Below are 13,574 nucleotides of genomic sequence, written 5' to 3' on the forward strand. Positions count from 1 at the left end.
CTGTATACCTTGTCCGTCTCCATTTGGTCACCTGAATACGCATCTTGCTTTTAGCCTGTGAGTATTTAAAGCCATGACCTCTTGAAAGAAATAACCTGAAACAGCTGAGACGGTATGAACATTTGCTCTGTTATGCAGTTTTGATTTCTGGAACATCGTGTTTCAAATTGCGGTGGAAACAAAAGGCCTCTTTATGGCATTCGGTAAAAGTACATTTTGTTCTCAAAAGATTTGATGAGCCGAGATGCTCTACAAAGTCTCTTAAGGATTAGGATGGAACAACAGAAGAAAAAAGATCTGACCTAAATTGTAAATATTTCTGGTTTTGGAATATCTGATTATTGAAATTTTCTGTGATGTTAGCAGCTTGGGAAAGAGAGAAGTATTGGGCTCTGCCTTGTAGGGCCACATCACATTTAATAACAGGGAAAACGTTACTCCCTAAAGGGCATAAAGATGTCTGCGTTAACACCATCTGAGCTCCTTTATTTGAATAACTGTAATCTCACGCAGTAAATCCACCAAAAAGCCAAATTCACAATTAAAACTAGAGGCAAAATCAATGTGCCAAACTCATTGCAAGGACAACAGAGGTTTGATTGTCTCATATTTAGACTTGAACCATCACTTCTTAGGTTTTTCCAAATTCGTTGAATATTCTTGTCACCTTGGGAGCAATGGGTCATTTGTCTTGAAGGAATGCAAGAAGAATACACAACCGACAAGTTAAATGAAAGGACAATCTAATTACCTAAGGAAAATATACTCCATGTATTCAAATTACTCTTCTGTTCTGTAGGCATGATGAAAGAATATGATGTAAAGTTGAGATGAGAGTCTTGCCGTTCTTTTACTCCTTGCCAAAACTCTTTTAAAAGTGTTCATTTGGTGAATAAGTGATGTTAAAAATGACAGAAACTTAATAAACATAACAGGAAAATATGTTCTAGCACCAACTGTGAATTAGAACAGATTTGATAGTGAAGGCTATAACTCTTCAGAATATACCAGCACTAGAGCCCCTGGTCATTTTGTGTGACCTCACAAAGCACACAAGGATTTGTAAGTTCTAGGTTTCCCAGGGAAGAGACCCCTCCCTCACCTCGGTGGCTTTTTCCTTACTCATGAAGGCTGCCCAATAAAAAATCCTCTACGTGGTTGTATTCTTGAATTCAAGGGATAAGATCTGGTTGTATTCAGGCTTTTGTTGGATAAGTCTAAGTTATTTTAAAATTCTGTTTAACTAACATTTTAAAAACCGAGTTTCATGTTTATGGCAGATTGTCCAGTTGCTATAATAGACTTTAAAGAGTTAGGCTTAGACATTTATAACTGGAAGTCTGGCCATTCACCTTGTGGAGTTAGTGATCCAGAATATGAAATAAAATACCACAACTGTGGACAGGAATATCAATTGGAAATGATGTTCTGCTCTAAAAAATATGGAGACGATTATGCATTTGGGCTTTTGGTTCAGACTATTCCATGTTTAACAAGTGAGCTAGCCTGTTTTCCCTAAGTGCTTCTAGGAATTCCCTTTAAAGAAAAACACAAAGTTAGTAATATAAAAGAGTATAAGGACATTGGATAAAACCCAGAGGTCAAATATTTAAAACTAAAAATTAGCTAATTTAAAAATGGTCCAATAAATTTTATTTAAAATGCTGCCCTTGAGATGTGGCTTATTCTATACGCTTTGAACATTTTAGGTTATATGTTGAAAAGTGACATTGACTTTCATTTCTAAAGGTGAATGTGCATTTCAGTCATGCTGTAATTTTGAAGACTGTGTCTAATATTTTGAGGGCTTTCTATATATGTTTTTATATCTTAAAAAATATGTATTCTCATTGTAGATGATTCAAACAATGCTGAGTATACAAGAAAATGTTCTGCCTTTCTTCTGCCTTCTATCCTTCTTTTCTATATTCTGTCCTATAATTAGTGTTACACATCCTTGCATCTTCTTCTCTGTGCCTTAGAATGTATTCATACACACCATGCTATATGCATACTTATGCCTACAAATACCTACATATTTTTAAAATACAGGGGATTAAATATATAAATTATTTTGTGACTTGTGACACCCCCCCCCCCTTAAATATATTGCTATATTTTTCTATATTGGTCCATTTAGGTTCATTTCATTCTTCTTAATGGCCATATAATATTTCATGGCATGAATGTGCCATAATTTATTTAACCACTCCATTTTTGGTGATCATTAAGATTGCTTCTATTTTTTTAAAGCTGTTTGAAAGAATGATGAAATAAACATCAGTGTACATAGATCTTTGTGAATTTAAAGGAGAATGTCTTTGGAATAGATTCCTAGAAATGGAAATGTTACATCAAAGGGCATGTATACTTTAAGGCTAGGTAAATCCTCGTGGGGTTGATATTCAGCTGGTATGTATCGGGAAGACTGTTGCCAGGACATTATCAACTGGTTATACCTGGCATGTGGTTTGATGAGTCAAGGCCTGTGCCACATTAGATGTTAAATGCCTTGAATTTCATCCCTGAAATTGCCTTCCTAAAAGATTTCATTAATTTATACTCTTCCCAGAGGTGTAAAAGGACTTGCCTTCCTCACCCCCATTTAAGATGTCTTTGTAACTGTTGCCAATACGAGATGAGGAATTAAGAAATGGAGCATTGCTTTTCAGTGGGTATAATATTTCAGCTACACAAGATGACTAAGTTCTAGATCTGCTGTACAACATTGTGTCTGTTAATGATGTTGTATTGTGTACTTAAAAATTTGTAAAGAGGGAAGATCTCATGTTAAGTGTTCTGACCTTAAATAAATATTCTATTTTAAAACTTCATAGTTCCCCGATCACCAGTGAGGTGGTGTCTTTTCCTAAGTTTATCGGCCAGTTTTGGTTCTTCTGGGAATTGTGTCTTTATTTGCTTTGTTTAATTTCTATTGGGTTGTTTGGCTTTTCTTAACTGATGGGCAAATAATTTTTATATATGGTAGACATTAAGCTTTTATAAAATATATTCTGGATGTTTCTCTCCATCCGCCATTTATATCCAACCTTGTTTTTGGAGACTTTTGTTGTAAAGATATTTAAAAAAAGTTTTAAATATCTTTGAATCTCACTTTGCATGAGATATGATTGATATACAAAAAGCTGTATCTATTTAATGTATACAACTTGATGAGTTGGGAGATAAGTATATACCTGTGAAACCATCACCACAGTCCATGCCATAAACATATCTATCACCTCCAAAAGTTTTTGCCTGTCTTCCTTATTATTACTATTATTAGTGATAAGCACACAATATAAGAGTTATTCTCTTGGCAACTTTTTAAGTATATAATGTGGTGCTGTTGACTATAGGAACACTGTACAGTTGATCTCTAGGATTTATTCACCTTGCATAACTGAAATTTTGTACCCTTCGATTAGTAACTTCCCATTTCCCTTTGCTCTCAGCCCCTGGCAGCTACCATTCCACTCTCTGCTTCAGTGAGTTTGACTATTTTCTATTCATCATATCATGGTATCATGTAGTATTTATCCTTCTGTATCTGGCTTATTTTTTACATTAGCATAGTGTCCTTTAGGTTCATCTCTTTTGTTGCAAATCGCAGCACTTTCTTCTTTTTTCTTCAGGCTGAATAATGTTCCGTTGTATGGGTATACCACTATTCATTAATTGATGGACATTTAGATTCCTCCATACCTTGGCTGTTGTGAACAATGCTGCAATGAACATGGAAGCAGATACCTCTTCAGGACCTTGATTTCAATTCCTTTGGATATATATCTATATAACCAAACGTGGGACTGCTGGATCATATGGTAGTTCTATTTTTAATTTTTTTGAGGAAACTTCATACTGTTTTCCATAGTGCCTGAACAAATTTACATCCCCACCAACAGTGCAGTAGGGTTCCCTTTTTCCCAAACTTTGTGAACACTTTTAAAAAATACATCCATTCTAACAAATGTGAGGTGATATCTCATGGTGGTTTTGATCTGCATTTCCCTGATGATCAGTGATATGTTAGTTTTTTTATGTACCTGTTGACCATTTGTACGTCTTCTTTGGAAAAATGTCTATTCAGGTCTTTTGCCCATTTTTAAATTAGGTTATTTGGTTTTTTACCAATTTTACCAAATTGATTCTTGAGTTCCTTACATATTTTGGAATACTAACATGGCTTACAGGTATATTTCACATTGCATAGTTGCCTTTTCATTTTGTTGATTGCTTCCTTTGTTGTGCAGAAGCTTTTTACTTGCATTTCTACATACCTATAGTGAACTATCCAAAAAAGGAAATTAAGACAACAATCCCATTTACCATGGTATAAACATTAAATTACTTTGGAATAAACTTAACCAAAGAGGTGAAAATCTTGCCCATTAAAAACGATAAACTGGCTAAAGAGATTAAAGCAGATCATCATGGAAAGATATTCCATGTTCATGGATTGGAAGAATTAATATTATTCAAATGTTCATATTACCCAAAGTGATCTACATATTCATGCAATCCCTATCAAAATCTCAATGCATTTTTTATAGAAACAGAAAAAAACAATCCTAGAATTCATATGAAACCATAAAAGATTCTATATAGCCAAAGCTATTTTTAGTAAGAAGAACAAAGCCAGAGGCATCGTACTTTCTGATTTCAAAGTATATTACAAAACTACAGTAATCGAAACAATATGGTACTAGCATAAAAAGATGTATAGACCCCTGGAACAGAATGGATGCACCCCTCCGAAACCCACGCATGTATATTTGATGTTTGGTAAAGATACCAAGGATACACAATGATGAAGTGATACTATTGATAGTCCTTCAATAAATTGTGGTGAGAAAATTGGATATACACATGCAAAAGAATGAAATAGGACCCTTCTCTGACACCATACACAAAAATTAACTCAAAAAGGATTAGAGACTTAAATGTAAGATCTGAAACTGTAAAACTTCTAAAGGAAAAGGTCAGAGAAAAGTTTCTTGACATTGGTCTTGGCAATGATTTCTTGGACATGAACCAAAGGACAGGCAACAAAGTGAAAATAGACACATGGGACTATATCAAACTAAAAAGCTTTTGTATAGCAAAGGAAACAATCAACAAAATGAAAAGGCTTTTAATTTTAACAAGCTCTAAATTGTCAGTTTTTCTAAGGAAAAATTTTTCCTTTTTTTGTTTTATGGTTTACTTAGGGAAGCCTTTTACATTCTGAAATTATATAAATATTCCCCTGTATTTTCCTCTAACACATGCACGTACAAATTTAATTCTTTAATCCATCTGCAATCTGTAAAAGCCGTGTGCAATATTGCAGCTCTCATTGTGGAACTTAACTTGTTCCCTTACAAATAGATGACTTTCTCCTATGTCAATTATTGAATAGCTCATGTTCCCCACTAATTTGAAATATCAACTTCATTATAAATTTTATAACTAGGATCCTCATTATATGTGAGTATGCTTATTCTATTCTATTGGCTTGTTTTGTATTTCTGCATGATACTATACTATATTAATTAGTAGAATATTTTAGTATGTTTTGCTATCTGATAGGGCAATATCTCCAGGTGCAGTATTAATTTAGACTTTCTCTTGATTTAATTCTGTCTTCATAGCCCAATTCTGAAAACATTATTTTTGCTTTTTTCCAATATGATCATATTTTATAGCTTTTTGGTCTTATTCAACTGTCACTAATGCTTAATACTTTTTCTTGTTTTACTTGTTTAACTGGTACTACGGGGCATAAGGTGTCACTTCTTTCCCTCTGAGTTTTTTATTAGTTGAGACATTAATAATTATTCTTTAGGTGATAAGTTGCAGGCAGGAACGTTTTCACAAAATATGGTTTCCTTAGTTTTAATGTTTAGGTTTACCTTTTTTTTTTTTTTTTTTTTAACCTGGTATATAATATTACATTGTATGAATGTTCCATAATTTACTTAACCACTCCCTTTTTGGTGATTGTTATGATTGCTTCTTTTTTCCCCTTGATGGGAAAACCATGCATCAGTGTACATGCATTATTATGTCCTTAAAATGAGAATTTCTTTGGGATAGATTCTTAGAAATAGGATTGTTGAGTTAATGAAGTAAATATATATGTTATATTACTAATGGAATACTAATGAAATAAATGTCCATGTTATGTTAAAGACAATTGCAATTAAATTTAGAATGACAAAGATTTTTCTGCCCCCTCCATCCTTCCTTTCAGAAACCACTTCCCAAATAACAAGGAGGAAGGAACAGAAAGACACAAACGCTTTTCTCTATGAAACTAGGAGATACCTGGAACCCAAACCATACTATTTTGGGGATCGACAGGTGGCAGGGCAGTAGAAACTGAGTTGCCAAAGATGAGGAAGAAAATACTGGCATAGAGAATGGTGACAAAAAGAAAGCTGAGTCCCAGGAAGGCTTGGAGGAGCCACAGAAGAGCTGAGCCAAAGTGCCTTTGGACTTCGGGACCCAGGCAACGTAGAACATGGAGTAAGATCTGGCCTGAACACAGGAGGATGAAGCGACTGATGAGATACCCCACCATCTCCCCCACTGGGTTCCTGGAATGCCTGCCGTCTGCTGCCCAGAGAGGAGGTGTCTTCCTCAGAGGGAATCATTCCAGGAGAAAAGATTTACTGAGAAAAGTATCTGAAGTTATGTATGCATCGATGCCTCCACTAAAGTCCAGATCTGTGTGTTTCTCCACTTAGATTTTCTCTAAGCATCTCAAAATCCAAATCCCAGCTCTATTTTTTCATCGTAAATCTTCTCTTCATTCAAGTGTCCTATCCTAGTGGCAATTATGCCATCTAGTCAGTGCCCCAAGCCAAAAACATTGAGTGGTCATTGATTCCCTCTCTCTACTTCTCCATGGTATAGCCTGATAATTTTTACTGCCTGAGACTCGTCCATGTCTCTGTAGTCTTCACAACTCCTGCTTTATGTTACAGCATCTCTTCCCAGGCTGACTACAATGGTAACCTTGAGCCTAGTCTCCACCCTTTAATCTGGCATCATTAAACCTATCCTTTGCAGCCTGCAGGTTGTTGTATCTAAAATGAAAATCTTGTCATCATCTCCAGCCCTCCTTAGAACCTTTTGTGCTGACATTACCTTCTCACTAACCATGTCTCCTCCCTCAGCCCAAAGCAATGGTTGTAAAAGTTAATATGCATCAGCATACATTGAATAAATGCATCTTCCTGGGCCCCTCCCTAAAGATTTTGACAAATCACTCTGGCGATTGTCTGTAAATGTTATTGGATCACACCAAGAAACAGTAGGCTAGAGAATCTTGTCTAAATTCGTTAACATGACACGTGTGGCCTTCATGTCCTTTATATGTGCCCTGACTCCTGCCCACCATTTGTCTTCTGACTTCGCATTCTGTTCCAGGGTAATCAAGCTTTATTTCCCCTGATCATATAATTTTGTTTCATGTCTTCAAACATGGGGACCTGTCTTGCTTGTTCAGGACTTCAGTGTCTAGCTCAGTTCCAGGTACATGACACAGGGGTTCTTAACCCAGAGTAAATGAATCAGAATCTGTGAAATCCCTGAAATTGACATGCAATTTTGTGCATTTGAGAGTGTGTGTATGTGTCATATTTTTTCTAAGAAGAGTGTCATCAGATTCTGAAAGTGGACTGTGAGCCTTAAAAGGAGGTTAAGGGTTACTAGTGGAAACATCGGATAAGAATTTGTTCAATTTGCAGAATCGATTTGAGCAATTAATTTTTCCTCAGGCTGACATATTTGACTAGTATGTGTGTATTTGTGTTTGTGTTTATGTATAAAAGAGAGGGGATAAACCCCATATGGTTCATTTAGATAAGAGTTGTTCACTAGTAGTTTTAATGGCATCTCTTTATTCTAAGTGAACTAATGCATATTTTATTTTAAAAAAATTTTATTTTCAACGTTTATTTATTTTTGAGACAGAGAGAGACAGAGCATGAACAGGGGAGGGGCAGAGAGAGAGGGAGACACAGAATCTGAAACAGGCTCCAGGCTCTTGAGCTGTCAGCCCAGAGCCCGACGCGGGGCTCAACCTCACGGGCAGTGAGATCATGACCTGAGCCTAAGTTGGACGCTTAACCGACCGAGCCACCCAGGCGCCCCAAACTAATGCATATTTTAGAATAAATCATGAAAAATACTTGCATACGTCAGCTATCCATAATAGAACAAAAGTTTGTTTTGTTTTTAATATAGAGTCCCTGGTAATTAACTCTGCTTTTCCCCTCACTTAGTGTGTGGACTAACAGGATTGATTGTTTTGATTGACTTAACTCTGTTCCAGATCAATAAATGATACAATTGGCTTTTCCCACCCCTTCATTGACTGAATCAACTGACTGTTTTTGTTCCAAAAAGAAAGCCTCATGCCTTTAATCCATATCTTCCCTGTTGGAGTCTAGTTAGTCTGTGTTAGAGTTTCAGTTCAGGAACATTGAGTTTTGTGTCAATGAATTTTCTAATTTTGTTGCCTTGGAACAATCTCCCTGTCTTTTCCCCAGTGACTTAAAATTACCTAGTCAATCTTAGCTTTTTCAACACGTGCGGGTGCTGGGTATCATTCAGACTTCCCTATGAACAGCATTTGAAAAATTAGTGGTTGGTGTAAAAAGTGATGAGATGTGATGTTCTAATTAGAATGATAAATTAAGAGAATAGGGTTAGTAAGGTACTCCCCTGCATGCCTTCTTCATTAGTATTACATATTTAAATGTAATTTATCAGTCATTTCATTTAAAACTAAAAACTAATGAGTTAGAAAAAAAATTTTTTTAATGCGTATTTTATTGCTGAGAGACAGACAGAGCATGAGGATTCAGGGGCAGAGACAGAGGGAGACACAGAATCTGAAGCAGGCTCCAGGCTCCAAGCTGTCAGTACAGAGCCCGATGTGGGGCTCGAACCCACAAACCGCAAGATCATGACCTGAGCCGAAGTCAGATCCTTAACCAACTGAGCCACCCAGGCATCCTAAACTAATGAGTTTTAGTTCCAAATATTTGGTAAATACTAAAACTTGATGTTTAATAAAGAAAGTTCAAAATATGTAGTGAGTTTGTTAACCACATACCAAAATGAGTAGATTTGTCATATTTATGTTGTTTATTAAATACTTCAAATTTTAAACAGTTTTAGATTACAGTAAAATTGAGAGGAAGATATAGAGATTTCCCATGCACCCTCTGCCCCCACACATGCATAGTGTCCCCCATTATTGACATCACTCACCAGAATGGTACATTTTTAGCAAGAAAGAACCCACATTGACACATAATCACCCCAAGTACATAGTTTATTTAGGATTCATTCTTGGTGATGTATATTTAATGGATTTGGACAAATGTATAATGACATATCCATTATTATAATATCATACAGAGTATTTTTACAGTCCTAAAAGTCCTCTGTTACCTGTTTATCTCTCCCTCCTGCCCTGGCAACATTGATCTTTTTGTTTTCTCCACAGTTTTGTCTTTTCCAGAGTGTCATATAGTTAGAATCATATAGCATGTAGACTTTTCAAATAGACTTCTTTTACTTACTTACTAGTAGTTTGCATTTAGGATTCCACCACGTCTTTTCATGGCTTGATAGCTCATTTCTTTTTGGTGCTGCATAGTACTCCATTTTCTGGATATACCACGGTTTATCCATTCACTGACCGAGGGACATCTTGGTTGCTTCCTAGTTTGGACAATTAGGAATAGATTTTCTATAAACATCCATGTGCAGGTTTTTGTGTAAACATAAGTTTTCAACTCCTTTGGGTAAATAGCAAGGATCACAACTACTGGATTACATGGTACAGGGATGTTTCATTTTGTAAGAAACCACCAAAGTGTTTCCTAAAATGGCTGTTTCATTTTGCATTCCCACAAGCAATGTATGAGAGTTCCCGTTGCTCAATATCCTTATTAGCATTTGGCATTGTCAGTGTTTTGGATTTTGGCCATTCGAATAGATGTGTAGTGGTAGTTCCTTATTTTAATATTTATTTTATTGATGACAAATGATGTGGAGCATCTTTTCATATGCTTATTTGACATCTGCATATCATCTTTGGTGAAGTGTCTGTAAAGGTCTTTGCCCATTTTTAATTAGGTTGTTTCCTTTCTTATTGTGGAGTTTTAAGAGTTAGGTAAGTCCTTTATCAGATATGTGTTTTATAAACATTTTCTGTTAGTCTATGGTTTGTTTTCTAATACTCTTGACATTGTCTTTTACTGAGTAGATTTAAAAAATATTTTAATGAAGTCTAGCTTATAAATCTTTTATGGATTATGTCTTTGGTGTTATATCTAAAAAGGAATCACCAAACCCAAGATCATCTAGATTTTCTCCTATGTTATCTTCTAGGGGTTTTATAGTTTTGCATTTTACATTGAGTTTAACATGTTGAGTTAATTTTTGTGAAGGGGTAAGGTCTGTGTCTAGATTAATTTTTTTTTTTTTTTTTGCATATGGATGTCCAGTTGTTCCAGCACGCTTTATTGAATAAACTATCTTTGCTTCATTTTATTGCTCTTCTTTGTCAAAAATCAGCTGGCTATATTTATGGAGGTTTGTTTATGTTCTTTTCAGATTCCTTGTTTCTCCCTATACTCATTGTTGAGCCAGACATGATGCCCTCCTGGAATCCATATGCCAATCTATTTTGTAGGGGCAAAGCAAGAAATAAGTAGATAAGTAATAATTCTTTCTACCTGAACTCAGTCACCTAAGAGATATTGGAAGGACTGCTCATCTTTTATTTTCTAATATCACAAAATAGTAAAATATTATGTTGGTCTCTTCCTTTTCTGTTTCTCTCTATTGGTATCCCCTTAGTGATGTTAACTTTGATGCAGGTGGGCCTAAAATCATACCCAAGGGGAACTGGAAGGAATTGGGTACTGTCTTAAGAAAGGACTATCAAAAGGGGGATTCCTTTTTATTATATCTGAAGATTCAAAAAGTTAGTGTAAATATACATATTCTATTATTTGTTGTGAACATTAAATTCCTTTGTTCTATGTGTTTCACTATATTGGCTGCTATAGAATAAAAATTAAGTTTTGGCTGGAGTAATTCTGAGAAAATGACTATTGCCTTAAAATCTGTTCTAGTGATCCATAAGTCTCAAGTATGAAGGTACAAATGAGATGAGAAGTCTGAACAAATTATGAAGACCCCTTGGGAGCATCCTATTCAACTGAGAGTTCCTTGAAGTTAGGGATTGGTAGTATGTCATGTATCTCTAACACCTGGTTCAAGTTTTGCTATATATTTGGTGCTCAGTAAATACTTAAATGACTAGAAGGATAAAAGAAAGAATACATGAAATGATTTCCTCAAAGAGACATAGCATGTACCATGGCCATCCTCAAGCACAGGTGAAGTATTTACTTTGTGTCAAGAGTGAGGGTTGCCACCCATGTTATTGTATTGTATTGTGATTTCATGTTATAGACAGAGAAGCTGAAAATAAGTGGGTTTAAATGACCTGGTGTTACAGGGCATATTTGAGATTTAAACCCAGTGCATTTCTCACGGTTACCATAAATTTATTAATAGAGATTCAGATTTGCAACTTCCCATCAGGATGGGGGAGGAGGCAAATGATAACTCAGCCACCACTGAAATAGAATAATCTTGGTAACTTTGAATGAAGTAGGAAGCTAACAAAACATAAGTGTTAACTCCAGCCCAATTATCTAGGTACCAATGAGACCCTTACGATGGTGCTCTCTCACCTCCTCATTCCCCATCTTTCTTCCTCCATATGCCATTTATTACATTTTTCTGTTAAGATACTCAATGATATGTTAGCTGTATTTTCCACAGCACCTAATTCCCTGTGCCTTAACTAACTTTACTGCTTATGAGAAAGAGAGAGCACAATGTCTAGTAAACTAACAGCTATCAGCATAGATCCAAGGAACAGCAATAGGATAAAAAGATAATAGGTAATAGTGGGAGGGAGATATAAATGATCCATTGAAACAAAAGTGAATTATAGTATTCATTAACTCCTGATTGCCAAAGTTTTAGAAACTGGATATTCCATTTCTAAGTCTGAACATCCTACACAGAATTATTTTGAAGTCTATTAATGTTCTTTAATTTTACAAAATCATTGTTCTTCAATCATCTATATTTCCAGAATTGATTTACTTTATTTCCCCTTGTAGTTAAACGATTTTTACATTCAACCCCAGAGATTTTTGATTTGGGAATTGTCTCAGAGAAATTTGAGCATGAGCATGAGAAATTTATCAGAGAAACTTGAGACTACCCATGAGCTAGTCTCTCAAGGCAAAGCAGAGGCAAGAATTGTTTTACGAAAGGAAAAAAAAAATGATTATGGAAATTATATTGATACAAACTTCTTTTTTTTTTATACAGGTAACCTTTCCTGTGGCTAGAGTTTTATGGTTCAGCATTTTCAAATGTAAATATTTTTTCCTGACCATGGCATAAATAAGTTTCAAAAAGCACAGAGGTGTATTTGGTTTAAAATAAGTGACCTCTCATTTAAAAAGCTGCCTGAAAGGCGCAGTGAAAGGGGGAGTCAGAGTGTGAGAGGTGGCAGTGTTTATTATTTATCAGGCTTCTCCTAGGTCCCCATTGGTGTACATGAGCTTGACTGTCTCTGCTCTTGCCACATTAATCATTTTCTCTTTTAAATTCAGGAGCATCATGCTAGTGTGTACTGGGTCAAAGACAAGGTAAAACAACGAGAAAGTCAATTATGGTAAATAAGTCTCCGATAGTAAGTTAGAGGTAGTTCCATGATGACTTTGGCACCAGCCCTTAAAAACAGTCTGCTTTCCACTTATATTGCAAATAACTGTATTTATAATCTCTATTAGTAAAAAGCTATGCCCGTAAATGTGATAAGGTATACAATTTTTGTTCTACTTAGAATAATTTTAAATGTAAATATGCAGAATCTCTGGAGATATCAAATACTGTGCTCCAATCAAGGACCATATTTCCTGTGACATATGGCAGGCAAGTGGGACAGGTGTGAGGGCTAGGGAAAGTGTCATAGTTATAGAATGGAAAGAACTGGACCTTCCATTGAGACAGAGATTGTTTTCCTTCCAGGATGACTCTTTCCTAAAATACCTCTCAGCCTTTCTAAGATACTTTTGTAATATAACATGTTGCATATCCAAGTAGAAAAAGAAAGCTTCCTTTAGATAGAATCCTACAAGGAGTGTCCTTTACTTGATTATGCACCAGAATCCTGACTTTAACAGATGGGGAGGTTGTATCAGTTTCGACCACAAACTTTGAGATGTCAATAATTCATTTGCTCAAAGATCTATAATCCAGGCTGGGCTCAGCTGAGTGGTACTCCTGCAGGGTCTCATGAGATGTCTGTCATCAGTGCAACTTCTGTCAGTGGCGTTTTGATGGGGGACTGATAGTCCTGGATGGTCTCAGAAACATGTTTGAGTCCCAATAGAGATGACTGGGCCTTTTCCCACAGATCTCCTTCTCTCTCTCATCATGGGCCAACCCCAAGAAAGCTAGCTAGGCTTCCTTAC

The sequence above is a fragment of the Neofelis nebulosa genome, chromosome 3 (assembly GCF_028018385.1).
Source record: "Neofelis nebulosa isolate mNeoNeb1 chromosome 3, mNeoNeb1.pri, whole genome shotgun sequence".
Classification (NCBI taxonomy): Eukaryota; Metazoa; Chordata; class Mammalia; order Carnivora; family Felidae; genus Neofelis; species Neofelis nebulosa.